This window comes from Littorina saxatilis, linkage group LG17, assembly GCF_037325665.1.
Source record: "Littorina saxatilis isolate snail1 linkage group LG17, US_GU_Lsax_2.0, whole genome shotgun sequence".
In the NCBI taxonomy this organism is placed as follows: Eukaryota; Metazoa; Mollusca; class Gastropoda; order Littorinimorpha; family Littorinidae; genus Littorina; species Littorina saxatilis.
Window position 1 is genome coordinate 9,892,558 of NC_090261.1, and position 16,058 is coordinate 9,908,615.

General features: G+C 44.2%; 2 protein-coding genes across 2 annotated transcripts in view; one reads left to right on the plus strand and one right to left on the minus strand.

The window, feature by feature from the left end:
• LOC138952660 (galactose mutarotase-like) overlaps positions 1-16,058 on the plus strand; it is a 380,407-nt gene that overhangs the window by 107,089 nt on the left and 257,260 nt on the right. The gene's annotated exons all lie outside the window — the stretch shown is intronic.
• Positions 1-16,058, minus strand: part of LOC138952252 (potassium channel subfamily K member 1-like) — a 78,432-nt gene that overhangs the window by 35,518 nt on the left and 26,856 nt on the right. The window lies entirely within an intron of this gene.

Consider the following 16,058-nt stretch of genomic DNA (forward strand, 5'->3'; position numbering starts at 1 on the left):
TCCGGGTACCTGAGAGAATAACGATTGAAAAGAGGATGGAAGTTGCTTGTTTATTCTTTTACTTACGTGCCTCTGTTTCTCATATCATAAAAAAGCGTTCTGCCTCATTTGATTAAGATTCTCGTTGTAAACATGATCAGCCATTGACAATACTCAAGATTCTCGTTGCAAACATGATCAGCCATTGACAATACTCAAGATTCTCGTTGCAAACATGATCAGCCATTGACAATACTCAAGATTCTCGTTGCAAACATGATCAGCCATTGACAATACTCAAGATTCTCGTTGCAAACATGATCAGCCATTGACAATACTCAAGATTCTCGTTGCAAACATGATCAGCCATTGACAATACTCAAGATTCTCGTTGCAAACATGATCAGCCATTGACAATACTCATGATTCTCGTTGCAAACATGATCAGCCATTGACAATACTCAAGATTCTCGTTGCAAACATGATCAGCCATTGACAATACTCAAGATTCTCGTTGCAAACATGATCAGCCATTGACAATACTCAAGATTCTCGTTGCAAACATGATCAGCCATTGACAATACTCAAGATTCTCGTTGTAAACATGATCAGCCATTGACAATACTCAAGATTCTCGTTGCAAACATGATCAGCCATTGACAATACTCAAGATTCTCGTTGCAAACATGATCAGCCATTGACAATACTCAAGATTCAAACCCCAGGTATTGAAAACTACGTAAAAACAGTTATTACTGCGCCATGCACCAAGCAAAAACGACAGGCCCGGTATACTGAAAGGGCGAGGTACCGACTCGCCGCCGCCCATCTCGCCGCCGCCCATCTCGCCGCCGCCCATCTCGCCGCCGCTTTGTAGTCGCCGACTTCACGGTCTACTTGCTTTCAAACTGTCAAGGGTGCCATCTCGCCCCCCCCCCCCCCCCCCCCCCCCCAAGCAGTGCCATCTCGCCCCCGTGTATTTCATGCGATAAATTTGACGTTTCTCGTGCAAACAGATTATAAAAAATACACGTTTACCTGAGTTTTACCTGAGTTTACCGTATCCCAGACCTGTTTACCCTCCGGGATCGTCCGGAATTATTACGGATTTGGGGTCTAAATTCCGGTATTACGGAAATCTACCGAAAATTCCGGAAATTCCGGTCGAGAGAACCTTTTCCGTGCGCAAAAATTCGAAGTCGAAATTGTGGTAGTCACCAGGACTGTGATTTCAAGGCTGACCGGAACAGCCTTGTCTGCACATGTGCACAGCAAGGTATTTGTCGGATTCCGCGCGGTTTTGAGATTGACATTGGTCCGAAGTGTAAGGCCGATCTCTGTGGGGACGAAATGCCAACCAAAAGTTGTACAGAAATATCGGCAAAACTATCAAGTCAGGTGGCAGTGTCTGGCGAAATCTAAGAAGAGCGAATCACATGCATTTTGGTGATCGACTTGAGATCAGTGCAACGCCAAAGTTAGTCAGTCAGGAGTCACGTCGCGGCACGTGTCCCGAGGTTAGACCACAGGCGGAAGGTATCGTCCACTGGACTACTACTATCACAGAAAGACTACAAGGTACGTCACTCACCTTCGAGTCTTCTGTGTGCTTGGAGTCGCTTCCTGGGGAAAAATATTGTTCAAGACGGTTTGCCTCTTCCTACAGTCTGTGTAAGGTCAAATAAATACAGTTGAATGATTGTTTGAACTGTATGTACCTTTAATTTTCAGCTTCCGTCCCTTGCTGAACGAACGAGCCGCTAACTTCCACTCGGCGTCAAACTCATGCATCCGCACCGAATATGCATACCAGCGCTCATTGGTTAATAACAGGATATTCGAAGATTATTTTCCCGTGGTTGCTGCACAATATTTACATATGTTTTAGACCAATGAGAGGCTGGTATGCATATTCGGTGCGGATGCATGAGTTTTACGCCGAGTGGAAGTTGGCGGCTCGCAAACGAAGATTCGTCCAAATGATAGTTAAAAATAACCTGCAAGGGACGGAAGCTGAAAATTAAAGGTACATACAGTTCAAACAATCATTCAACTGTATTTATTTGACCTTACACAGTGTGTGTATGTATGTGTGTGTGTGTGTGTGTGTCTCTGTGTGTGTGTCTATCTGTGTGTGTGTGTGTGTGTAGAGCGATTCAGAGAAAACTACTGGACCGATCTTCATGAAACTTGACACGAGAGATCCTGAGTATGGCATTTTTTCATTTTTTTGATAAATAGCTTTGATGATGTCATATCCGGCTTTTTGTGAAAGTTGAGGCGGCACTGTCACGCTCTCATTTTTAGACCAAATTGGTTGAAATTTTGGCAAAGCAATCTTCGACGAAGGCCGGACTTTGGTATTGCATTTCAGCTTGGTGGCTTAAAATATAATTAATGAATTTGGTCATTAAAAATCGGAAACTTGTCATCAAAAAAACAATTAAATGATACAAAAACAATTTCATCTTATTCTTCGTCATTTTCTGATTCCAAAAACATATACATATGTTATATTCGGATTACAAACAAGCTCTGAAAATTAAAAATATGAAAATTATGATTAAAATTAATTGTCCGAAATCGATTTAGAAACAATTTCATCTTATTCCTTGTCGGTCCCTGATTCCAAAAACATATAGATATGATATGTTTGGATTAAAAACAAACTCAGTACGCTAAAAAGAATAGAGATACAGAAAAGCGTGTTATCCTGCTCAGCGCGACCATTACCGCACTATTCTGGCTTGTCGATTTCACTGCCTTTGCTACGAGCCGTGGACTGACGAAACTACGAGTATGCGGTCTTGGTGAAAAAATGCAGTGCGTTCAGTTTCATTCTGTGAGTTCGACAGCTTGACTAAATGTTGTTATTTCGCCTTACGCGACTTGTCTTTATATTCGTACTGAACTACTGCTTCTTTACTAAAAACAAAACAAAAAGTATTACAGTGATTAGAAAACTCATGCTATACTTCTCAGAGTGCTATACTTCTTTGCCCCTAATCTTTTCCTCTTTCCTTGGTTAGTTGCCTGTACGTTTTTTTCTCCCTTTCTTCAAAAATCCACTTGTTTTGCTTTTGCACCCCCCCCCCCCCCCCCCCTTTATTTTTATTGTCATGTCCACCATCATGAGCCTTTGGGTAAGTGTGTATTGTTTGCGTAACGTAATAATTATAAGCTTTTGCTATAGTCCGTTACCAAGTTGTTTACTATCAATTGTTTCACGTTCTGTACATTGAATAACATGTTGTCCAAACCAAGACATTCCCTCCACTTGGGTACATAGCAAAATCAGCATCCTGACTGTGCAACCTGTGGCGCCGAGTACATTTTTCTTGTGTCTTTAAAAAAGAAATAATTCAGGACAAATTCAACATTGCACAGAATCAAGTTAGGCTGTTGGTGTTTGATTTATGTTCAAGTGAAGAGATGACCTTGTCACATATAAAAGCCTGACCAGATCAGACTTAACGAACCGAATCGTTTACATGGGACTGCGCCTTTAACAAAACACTGTCCGCCCTTCTCCCTTACACAAATCCCGCAGTTATGCGCGTAACACACCCACCTTTGGCACATTTTATTTTGTGTATGTGTCATGCTGGCGAAACAAGAGATGGAAAGGCTGGTGTACGCAAGCTGTTGTGTGTTTTTTTGCACCAACTGCGACGGTAGACAGCTATTCAATAAATGCAGACCGAGAGAAATGGAGTAACAACTGATCTTACGTTGTGTAAAAACAATGTCAATATTTTGCCACACCATTAGCGATTTTCACTTCCCGCTCTTTCTGTCGTTGTAGAAACCATATTGTGCACGTTGAGTCTAATGATTAGGTACGTTGCTACTGTTTTGATGTTGATGAAAGCGATGGAAATCAATAGATAGATATATTTTGCAACTGTTCAGAGGACTGGTCTTTAAATAATTATATTGGCAAGCTGTTGCTCTCTCTCTCTCTCTCTCTCTCTCTCTCTCTCTCTCTCTCTCTCTCTCTCTCTCTCTCGGTGCACCCTCTCTCTCTCTCTCTCTCTCTCTCTCTCTCTCTCTCTCTCTCTCTCTCTCCGTCCTTTACCCCTAGTCTTCTAAGAAGAGAAGAACAGGGGAAGGTGTTTGACATGTACACAGCGCCTTACTCAGTCAATGATGTTGACAGTGGAGCGGGTGAATGAGTTTGTGTGTGTGTGCGTGTGCGCGCGTGCGTGCGAGCATGTGTATGTGTGTATGTTTCTGTGCGATGTATATGTGTATGTGAGCGTGGGTTTGTGCGTGCGAGTGCCGTGTGCGCGCGTGTGCGTGCGTCTGTCTGTCTGTTTGTCTGCCAGCCTAACCGTCTGTCAGTCTGTGGCTTTCCTTGTCTCGGCGCGTTTCTCAATATCTGGGTATTCAAGATATTGGTTATGTTTTGTGTAAATGCAAAACACATCAAGAATTCAGTACACCTGCTTCAAAGTGCAACGGAGACCTCATCAAATAAATGCCGCGCAGTGTCACAGTGATCTCCACGTGACGAGCATACAACAAAGCCGCCGTTTAAAGCCCCCAGAGTCTGATCAAAGTTGAAATCTCTTCCACCTCATGTATTCTGATTTCTACCACAAAAACAGCAAACTGAAAACTGAGTTGACAACTTCTCGCATTTTTTTGCGACACTGCATGCAAGATTTTACGATAAGTGTGACAGCGGATTTTGCGACAAACTCAGTATGATAGACCATGCCAAGAAAATGAGCATGCGACACACTGTCAAGAATCTGTGACAGACAAATAGTCCCAAAATCTGCGCTTCAGATGCAGTTATATCTCAAATACTTCGGTCTTTGTCCTACCACTGAAGTTAAATGAACTGTTGACATTCTTTGTGCGACTTTATTTCTGAAGCAATGGTTCCAAATCATGTTCAGACTGACTATTAGGGTTTAACGTCCTCTTAGACCAACTGGTCTATATTGGGACAGGTATTGGTAATACGTTGAAGATATGGTGTGATACTTTGATTCGAACAAGCCCACACCAGCATTGGGTTTGTCTCGTCAAAGTATCGAAATACGATCATGATAATTGGAGACGAGAGATGATGCATGCGTGTCTTCGTGTTTTCCAAGCCCTGAGACTTTCGCTGTGAACGTGGGATCTTTTTCGTGCGCATGTGTGCACACGGGGGTGTTCGGACACCGAAGAGAGTCTGCACAAAGTTGACTCCGAGAAATAAATCTCTCGCCGAACATGGGGATCGAACCCACGCTGATAGCGACTAACTGGCTACAAAGCCAGCGCGCTACCAACTGAGCTACGTCCCCGCCCTCAATCATGTTCAATGCGTGGCAAGTATTAATAACACGAATGCGTGGCAAGTATTAATAACTCACGAAATGTACATCATTTACTTGAGAGAAAAAAATTCGCTCATTACCATTTTTATTGTAAAAGTATTCACAGCGAGCATGGTATCAAAGTACGGCCACACTGATACAGTGGAACCCCCCTTTTAAGACCCCCAATTTAAGACTCCCTCGCTTTTAAGACCCTGTTTTCTCAGACTTTCTGTTGAAAGCCTTTGTAAATGTACCCCCCTTTTAAGACTCCCTCCTTTTTAAGACCTGATTTTCTCAGATTTGTGGAGGTCTTAAAAGGGGGGTTTGACTGTTCCACTGTTTTTTTGTGAAGATTGCTGAAGAAGTGCGGACACACTAAGAGATGGATTAGCGTTCTCGCGCTTCACATCACTAACCTCTCCTCCCGGGGCGAGAATGATGACCTCGGCGCTGATTTGTATTCACCGCCAGATGTCGCTGTCTGCATGCATAATGAACACTTAATGGGTTTACCGCTCAAATGATAGATTTTTACGCACTCAATAAAACATCTGGCATTTGTTTGTCCCTTTAGCGATCGATATATAAGATTAGAATGGTGATATTATTCAATTGTAAATGGAGTAGAAACGATAGAGCTTCGAACGGCTTAAGTTTTTCAAGTGTTCCCGACCATTAAATTGCCAAGTCATGTTTCGGAAAGCTTAGAGCACTGGACTTGTGATCGAAAGGTCGCTGGTTCGAATCCGGGCCGGGGCGGACACGGGTCAACTGTATGTGCAGACCCAGAGACAGTATCCATCTCCCACCCCCGTGTCACCACAGTGGCATTAAAAGACCTCGGCCATTCTGCCATAAGTGCAGATGGCTGATACCACCTAAACACGCATACACTTAGTCGGGTTAAAACCCGGGAACATGCCCCTAATGGCTTTGCCGTGACTGAGGGCGTAAAACTTTAATTTCTCTTCGGAAAGCTTGGGAGGGAAGTACAGGGAGGTGGGGGAATAGGAGATTGGACGAGGGGGCTGCCCCACATCTCTTTTCAACTAGTTTACGATGCTTTATTGTTTCCATACAATTTTTTTTCCCAGACAAAAATAAGGTTATCGCGATGGTATCTATTTCAGGAGTTAACAATAGGGGATTTTTAATGAAGCTGTGCGTGACTGATATCTTTACCGAGTAAGAAGAACCGGATCGCCGACAGTGCGCCACCCGAGGAGAACCAATTATATCATCAATTAACTAGGAGTATCAGCCAAGCAAACGCTGTGATTATCAATTACTGTTGTGCAACGCGACCCTTTGAATCTTTCACCTCACTAAGCATCCATTTCGCCGACTGATCAAAAGTTCTATTTTGAAATCATCTTCAATCACTGATAATTACTGCAAGAAAATGTTGGAAGAGGAAAAGTCGCGGATCGCGTTGAGAATGCAAAAACGGAATAAGACGATGCTAATGGGTGTGGGTGTGGGGTTCCTGTTTGACTCTTTCTTCTGTATGTGAATGTAATTCGGCATATGTAAAGGTCTCTGTTCTGGTGAGTTTTACGTTTCTATCACTATATCTTAATCTGTGTCTCTTTCTGTGTGTTTGCGAGGGAGAAACTGTTAGCAGACAGAAAACATTCGAAACATTCGAAGCACCACTTTTTTACACTATGACTCACGCAACTCAGACACAGGCCTTCCAGCAGCCGACGAAAATAAAAGTTCTATATTCTCATACCAAGCAATGAAAATGTCGGACTGAGCACAGTCATAAAACATTGAACACATAAAAATAATACAATAAAAATAAAAATATTTCATGTCTTTCGGAGGGCATCCAAAACAGCAGCTTGTCAAGTGAAACAGTGAGACGGACAAAGATCAGGCTAAGGTTACTTCTAAAAGAGCGTGACGAGCGTAACGCCTTGTTACATTCCTCACTGTATAGTTACCTGTTGCCGACGACATACACAATTAATCTCTCTCTCTCTCTCTCTCTCTCTCTCTCTCTCTCTCTCTCTCTCTCTCTCTCTCTCTCTCTCTCTCTCTCTCTCTCTCTCTCTCTCTCTCTCTCTCTCTCTCTCTCTCTCAACCCCTTTTTCTTCTTCTTTTTTCTTCTGACGTTCGGATGCATTCGTCTTCCTTTTGTTTCTTACAATCTGATGATCACCGAATCTTCATGAATCGCCACATGCTTTGAATATAATTCTGTAGGAAGGGACGCTTTTATGAAATGAAATTATCCTCGAGGCACACTCTTTTTAGCAAACCCTTTCAATATTACGTTGAGAATTTGCAAGTGAATATCATCAGTTTTAATTATAATTGCACACGCAAACCAGTCTTCTATAGTTTTCTGTTAAAGTCCTGATGTCAGGTCGGAGAAAATCAAGTTGAGATGTCAGTCAGCGGACACTGAGAATCTCCCCTATACATATACCAACAGTTGTTAAAGATACCCATTATTGTGTGTGTGTGTGAGGGGTGTGTGAGTCAGTGTGAGTCTGTGTGTGTATGTGTGGGGGGTTGTGCGTGCGTGTGTGTGTGAGTGTCAGTGTGTGTGTGGGTGTGTGAGTCTGTTAAACACCATATATCCGTTCTGGTGTTTTTTTCATGGGATAAGAACATCCCTCCACTTGGACTGATTGAAAAGATCTATAGCATGCTGGCTTTCTGTATCCCAGAGTAGGAATTTGTTTTGTTGAATTCTTTTTGTAAGTTTCGGGGAGGGGAAGGTGAAGGGGGAGGAGGAGGAGGAGGATATCCGTGCACACTTCATTGTAGATTCTGGTGATAGTGTAATACTGGTGACTTACAAGTGAACACAAACTGTCAGGTCCAAAGTATAGACACGTATTTACTACGCCGCTTTTTCCCCCTGAATTACTTTCGCAAATTGACATTCGTTCTAGACACTGTACCTCACCAACCACAAAATGTGATCTCAACCGAAGGCAACTGATTCCAAAAACAATACTGCAATAAACGTTGTAACAGACAGGCAACGCGTAGAATGTATGTTTACATACAGTAACCGCTTTACGGTTTCCTAGATCGAAGAGGGGTCCTTGTCTTTAAGCCCCATTATCCATAGCCCATCAAGCAGTTGCTGCACATATTGATTTTCAGAGGAGCCACGAGCATCAAATAATCATTCACGCCCACACACCCCTCGCTAAGAACAATGACAGGACAGAAGCACGTCCGTTTCTCCTCCGTACACTAAATGCATAGTCTTGGTGGACAAAACAGATGGGTAAAATATTCACGCCTGTTCGGCTTAGCTTAGGGGGGGAATTAATGTTCTGGATGTCTTAACTTTGTGGGTTCAACAAACGGATGACCCACCCAAAAGATATGCTTTCTAATCAGTTTTTTTTACATTAATAATGTTACGGCTACCTATAAAGTCACAGATATAAAAAAAATAATGAAGGAAAAACAAAGAATTTAAAGGGGAAAAAGCAAGTGCATGCGACGGAGAAAAGACAATATCGTTTTTCCTCTTTTTTCTACAGCTAGAAATTTCTTATGCCCTGAAGACTTCTCTCAAATGATAATGCTACACTGCTTGGAGAAAATACAACACGCGAACAGGTCTTGCTAAGCATTTTATGCTGGGATTATGAACGACAAGAAAGGTTTTTTGTCGGCTTGAAATTCCTCCCTTTCCCTTTCCTTTGAATTTTATTCCATTTTCCTGCTTTTCTATTCTAAATCTTTTTGCTACCTCGGCCATTATTCATGGAAATGCTTCTGCTTCTTTGTCATCCCCAATTCGCCTCTCCCTTCTCTTTTCTCTAGCCCCTCTATCCCGGCTCCTCAAAACACACAAATCTTCCTTGCTCAGCATCGTCTTTTTGTCCACTCAGTTATTTTTTTTTAAATTCTAAACTGTGTCTTCGACATCTGTGTTTTCAGCTCTTCTTCGTCTGACCCTCCCCCCTCCCCCCCCTTCCTCCATCCCCAGTTTTTTTCGAAAACTCTCTGTGCAGAATTCTTTCTCTCTCTCTCTCTCTCTCTCTCTCTCTCTCTCTCTCTCTCTCTCTCTCTCTCTCTCTCTCTCTCTCTCTCTCTCTCTCTCTCTCTCTCTCTCCTCCCCCCTCCCTCCCTCCCTCTCCTCCCTCCTCCTTCTCCTCCCTCCCTCCCTCAACACACACACACCCACACACGCACGCACACACACGCACACACACACCCACACACCGGGCGCACGCACGCACGCACACGCACACATACACACCCACACACGCACACACACACACACGCACACACGCACACACACACACACACAGTGACACACACACACACACACACGCACACACGGCACACACCCGCACAATACCAAGAAAATGACAAAAATGACTACACATTATCTTCAACTCCCTACACACACACACACACACACACACACGTGCGCGCGCACACACACACACACACACACGCACACGCACACACACACGTACACACACACTACCAAGACAGTGACCAAAAAAAAAATCGTACACATTATTTTCAACTCCCCAGGGCGTCTGTCCCATTGAGTAGGCTGAGAGGATTCAGATGGCGTCAATCAGAACACAAAACCTCGTCGGCTAAAACGCTAGATGAGAATCTAAAGCCATTTTTCCTGGGGAAAGCCTCCAGACGATGCTAACAATTTAAAGGTACCATCCTTCTCATGTACATCATCATCTTCACCGCCACAAATACTGAAGACCAAGCTTCCTCATTAAAAAAAACAATCGTTCCATGAGGCTAGCTATACCTGCAATCCACGTAGCGTTGCTGCATTCTGTGCACAGTGGCACTGTTTTCGCTGAATTAATTTATACATTTCTAATTTTGGAACGTTCGCAGTCTTTCTGTTTATATTGGATTTTTGAATTATTTTTGCTTCTTGCTATAGGTGTCACTGACCGGCACGGTTGGCCTAGTGGTAAGGCGTCCGCCCCGTGATCGGGAGGTCGTGGGTTCGAACCCCGGCCGGGTCATACCTAAGACTTTTAAATTGGCAATCTAGTGGCTGCTCCGCCTGGCGTCTGGCATTATGGGGTTAGTGCTAGGGCTGGTTGGTCCGGTGTCAGAATAATGTGACTGGGTGAGACATGAAGCCTGTGCTGCGACTTCTGTCTTGTGTGTGGCGCACGTTATATGTCAAAGCAGCACGGCCCTGATATGGCCCTTCGTGGTCGGCTGGGCGTTAAGCAAACAAACAAACAAATATATAGGTGTCACTTACAAAATCAATTCAACAAAAAATGTCCACTGTGCACAGGAAGCAGACAGGCTGTTCTTCTTCTGCGTTCGTGGGCTGAAACTCCCACGTACACTCGTGTTTTTTGCACGAGTGGAATTTTACGTGTATGACCGTTTTTTACCCCGCCATTTAGGCAGCCATACGCCGTTTTCGGAGGAAGCATGCTGGGTATTTTCGTGTTTCTATAACCCACCGAACTCTGACATAGATTACAGGATCTTTTTCGTTGCGCACTTGGTCTTGTGCTTGCGTGTACACACGGGGGTGTTCGGACACCGAGGAGAGTCTGCACACAAAGTTGACTCTGAGAAATAAATCTCTCGCCGAACGTGGGGACGAACTCACGCTCAGTGACAGCGGCCAACTGGATACAAATCCAGCACGCTACCAACTGAGCTACATCCCCGCCCAGACAGGCTGTTGATTTGTGGTATGTGTTTAAGTTGAAGGGTGCTCTCATCCCGGCTAAAAGCCTGAGCAGGTCTGTGGCGGTGATTATGATCGCTCACACAAGGAACTGTACCTTTAAAATATAGCACAAGAGAAATCAGCGTTTAAACCCTCTAGGGTGTCTACTCCATTTATGGAACGGATGGAATGTGATGGCATCAGCTTATATGTGTACGCAAAAATACTATTTTGTGGTTCATAGCATAAAACCTAACAACGTGATGAATGACAACGACCTTGTTGCACCACATCCATATTACTTTTTTTAATTTTTATCTATAAAGTGTATCAATTACAAACGATTAGAAAAGTTATTTTTCATAACAGGTAAACCAACAGCAGCTGTTTCAGCGCCCTTTTACAATAACATATTGTGTATTTATAATTACAACAATCAATGATATTGTTATGAAGGTATCCCGCTATCAATATAATGTACATGATTGCTACTGACACTGACCAGTTTGTCAAATGCAATGCCCTGTAAACTCGAGGTAAAGCGAAAGATAGCATCGTCAGTAAAGCTGGCTAAATTCATTCAGTTTGTGCGAAGATGAATAACGTGACTCAGTTCAGTAACAATATGGCAAACATTTTTGGTCCAGCAAACATGTGAAAAAGAAAAAAGAATGAAAGAAGACAAGAATAAGACACTATGGTTTGAGTGAGTAGTGATCTGCTTGCTTGCTTCCTTGCTTATAAATGCTTATTCGCTTTATCAACCTTACTAAACACTGACAATAGATGGTACTGCATTACTTTCCTCGCGGCCACATCGACTTATTTGTTGCTGAGATTTTTGTACGGATAATTCAACAGAGTAGTTTGTGAGTAATGCCTTAACAAAAACAAATCCTGAAACTAGCTCATAAATAAACATGCGCTTCTTCTAAAAATATTCAAGTACGCCTAGCGGTAACTCCTGCTTGGCTCACTGAGAATGACATGAGTTGCCTCCCGTTTTCCCCTTTGCGTGCATCACACACATGCACTGATGCAGTTTGTAGTACTTAGCTCTGTATGTAGTTGTCTCCCTTCTTCTGGCACAGGATTCAGTTACCAAAAGACAGAAAACGGAAGCGGCAAAAATCTCCCGTGCAAAAATCAATATTCGTATCCAACGTTTCAATCAAACTCTGCAAAGAAAGAGGCACTCTTCGTTTATTGCTGAAAGGGTCGAGTTCGTAAACTTCATCGTGAATGTAAAGCCTCTCAGTGAAAAACATGATAGCTTTTACCGCGATGCACTTGCTAAGCCCAAAAGCCCCCGGCGTATGTCTGAGAGTTCTACTTCTGCATCGAGTCACGAATATGACAGGTACTTGTAAGTGCGTCCAATTCCGGTAGGAAGGTGGTTCGATCAATGTAGGCGACTTGACTGTACATATGTTAAAGGCACAGTCCTTCCCGTGAAAACAGTTATGTTCCCCATCTCCATTATGTTCTCAAGCTGAAGCTAGTTCCCTCCCCCCTATGTCCGTGTGGCAAGAATCAGACAGCAGAGCACATCCTGCAGGCTTGTCCATACCACAGTGCTCTGAGGGACACCACCTGGCCAGAGGAGACAGCGCTACAAAAGAAGCTATACGGCCCCAAAGCCGAGGACTTGGAGAGGACAGCACGTTTCGCCCTGCAGTCCGGACTGACGATCTAACAGCGAACGACAAGAAGAAGAAGAAGAAGAAGTTCTCCATCTCAGATCTGGGTAGACTGTCACGTGAGATAAGACCATCCGGGTCCTTCCACTTGGTCACACACTAAAGACCAAGTCTTAGTGCTCGCAGTGCACAGTTGGAATTTCTTCATTAATTAATTTCGTGAAAGTCACTTTTTATTGATTTTTTTTTAAGAAATGTACTAATTTAAATATTCTAACTCACCACAGCAAGAAGTCAGGGTGTTGGTTTTTAGTATGTGACCAAGTGGAAAGACCCGGATGGTCTTATCCCACGTGAAAGCCTGGCCAGATGTGATATTGAGAACAGTTCTGTTTTCACGGGAAATGAGTGTGCCTTTACAATCGGAAACAGCAAACTCGGCAGTTCTGAATACCCACAAGTCACCCAACGCGTGCAATGAAATAGGCGAAGTTGTGGAATGCTGATGGTGGGAGTGAAGTGAATAGGGGGAGATTACATCATTATTTACTGGCACCGCCTCTTCTGACGACATTAAAATGGGGACAAAATATATTCTTCAATATGCGTGCATTTGCTTTGGGAAAATAAGCGAAACAACTGCTTTACAATTACCTCTCATGGCTGACATAACATAAAACCAACAATAAACAAACTAAATTTATTTGGCATTTGCCTCTCGTTCCGCCTACGATCCCTCTCCGCCACTTCAATACACAGATGTTGGACCAGACGGGTTGCTTTTCCAATGTTGTTGTCACAAATTGGTCGATCACGCTCACTAGCAAAATAGGATAGGGCAAAAGCTGGGCGTAGGCGGGTGGAAATGGCATTGGTTCCTGTTTCAGTTTTTCCGCCAGCCGTCGGTCTCCGGAGGGTTTGAGTGGGGAACTGACTAGCTTTTGGACGAACGAGCGTGAGCTGTGGCAACTGTTTAATTAGATTTTCGATCCATACATTCGAGAAAAGAAAAAGTCTAACCTTTCTTCTGCCCACCTTCCCCACGTCTATTTCCATCTCTCTTACTCTTTCCTTTCTCTCAGCAAGACACAAAATCTAAGCAAGTAAACATTCAGAAATAATCTCTCTCTCTCTCTCTCTCTCTCTCTCTCTCTCTCTCTCTCTCTCTCTCTCTCTCTCTCTCTCTCTCTCTCTCTCTCTCTCTCTCACACACACACACACACACACACACATACGCACGCACGCACGCACACACACACACACACACACACACACACACACACACACACACACACACACACACACACACACACCAGGGCCGGACTAGGCGAAGAGGAGGGGGGGGGGTTGCCAGTGGTGGCCCAGGGGGATGTCCCCCCTGGCGGCAGGGGCGGATCAGTTCATTTTATGACTGTTTTTTTTTCAAAAGTATATTGTGAAGATATGGGTGTGAAGGCGCGAAGCGCCGAGCCGACGGCGCGAAGCGCCTAGCTTGCTAGGGGGGTCCGGGGGCATGCCCCCCCGGAAAATTTTGAAAAAAGGATGCAAAATGGTGCAATCTGGTGCATTCTGAGGATGATCATTACCAGTTTCAGGCAGCAGATTTTGTCACTGATTAATACCCCAAAAATTGAAACTCAATGTAAAATAAAGAAATGCATACCTCATTCAATATTTTTATTTTTTTGGCTGGGGGGGGGGGTCCGGAAACCCTAGAACCCACCCACCCCCCCCCCCCCCCCCCTCGTTGTGGGGGTCAGGGGGCGAAGCCCCCTGAAGCTGACGGGTAGGTCATATTCTGAGATAGGAAAATGGTCGCTCCTTGCATGAAACGGCATAAAATAAGCAATAATAAAAAAAAATTAAATAAGTAAGGTACATGTTTAGGCTAGGGGGGGGGGGGTTGCGCAACCCCCATAACCCCCCCGGTAGTCCGGCCCTGCACACACACAAAGTAAGCGTTTCCTTTGCTAAAGCCGAACAAAACAAAAGGTACTCACAGAAATTGGAGTCAACACCAGTGCAAGAATACCTCCACATCCTCCATCTCAAGGAAATAACCTGTCACGGAACAGAACACACAAGCCCACCCACCGCGACAATGGTGGGTATCGACGAAACAAAGTTATTAAACAAAATGAAACCACTACAAAAAGAATAGTCTATCAACTGAGCCATTTTCCCCGGGGCACATTGTAAAACTACGGCAAGTTTGCAAGAATTGGATTGAAAATTGGAAAGACACCAGCGGGACGTGCGTGTGTGTATGTATGAGTAAATTTTAAGGGGCTTATTGTCCGTCAGGTCTTAATTGCCTATATTGGACATGAATTGGTTTATACGATTCGAGTTTTACGCCCTCGCGGCTTTTTGATGTTTGCGTGTTTAGGTGGTATCAGCCATCTGCACTTATGGTAGAATGACCAAGATCTTTAACGTGCCATTGTGGTGACACGGGGGTGGGAGATGGATACCGTCTCTGGGTCTGCACATAAAGTTGACCCGTGTCCGTCCCGGCCCGGATTCGAACCAGCGACCTCTCGATCACAAGTCCAGTGCTCTACCACCTGAGCTACCCGGGGCCCCGTGTATGTATGATGTGGTGTGGTGTGGTGTGGTGTGGTGTGTGTGTGTGTGTGGTGTGTGTGTGTGTGTGTGCGCACGCGCGAGGAGAGGGATGTGCAGGCATAACCAGAGAACACCGTGGACATGCTCGGGGGAAAACACAAGTTCAAAATAATCGGCAAGTAATCAGTTTTCAATTTGTAGCGAAGAATTGTTATTCTTTTAACAATAAATGGCCTACACAATAGAAGTCATAGAAGGGAAAAGTAAAAATAAAGGGAGGTAAGCGCTCTAACTATTGAGGACAACTCTATCTCCGCTCTATCTGTTGTCTATATCAACTGCGCTTACTTCCCTTCGTTATCTGATCTTGTCATTCGTGCTCTTGGCAAGAGGACCGGCACGGTTGGCCTAGTGGTATAAGGCGTCCGCCCCGTGATCGGGAGGTCGTGGGTTCGAACCCCGGCCGGGTCATACCTAAGACTTTAAAATTGGCAATCTAGTGGCTGCTCCGCCTGGCGTCTGGCATTATGGGGTTAGTGCTAGGACTGGTTGGTCCGGTGTCAGAATAATGTGACTGGGTGAGACATGAAGCCTGTGCTGCGACGTCTGTCTTGTGTGTGGCGCGCGTTAAATGTCAAAGCAGCACCGCCCTGATATGGCCCTTCGTTGTCGGCTGGGCGTTAAGCAAACAAACAAACAAACAAACAAAAATCTTGGCAAGAGTTTTGTCTCCATTGAAGATTTCAAACTTTCGAAAATTTCAATTTTCATCACGAGTAAGTACATATCCAAATTGTTCATCTTGAATGCAAACGAAAAGTGCAATACGATAGCCGGTCAGTCTATTTCTTTTTCCAATACGCCGAATGTGCATCTGCGCACACAGAG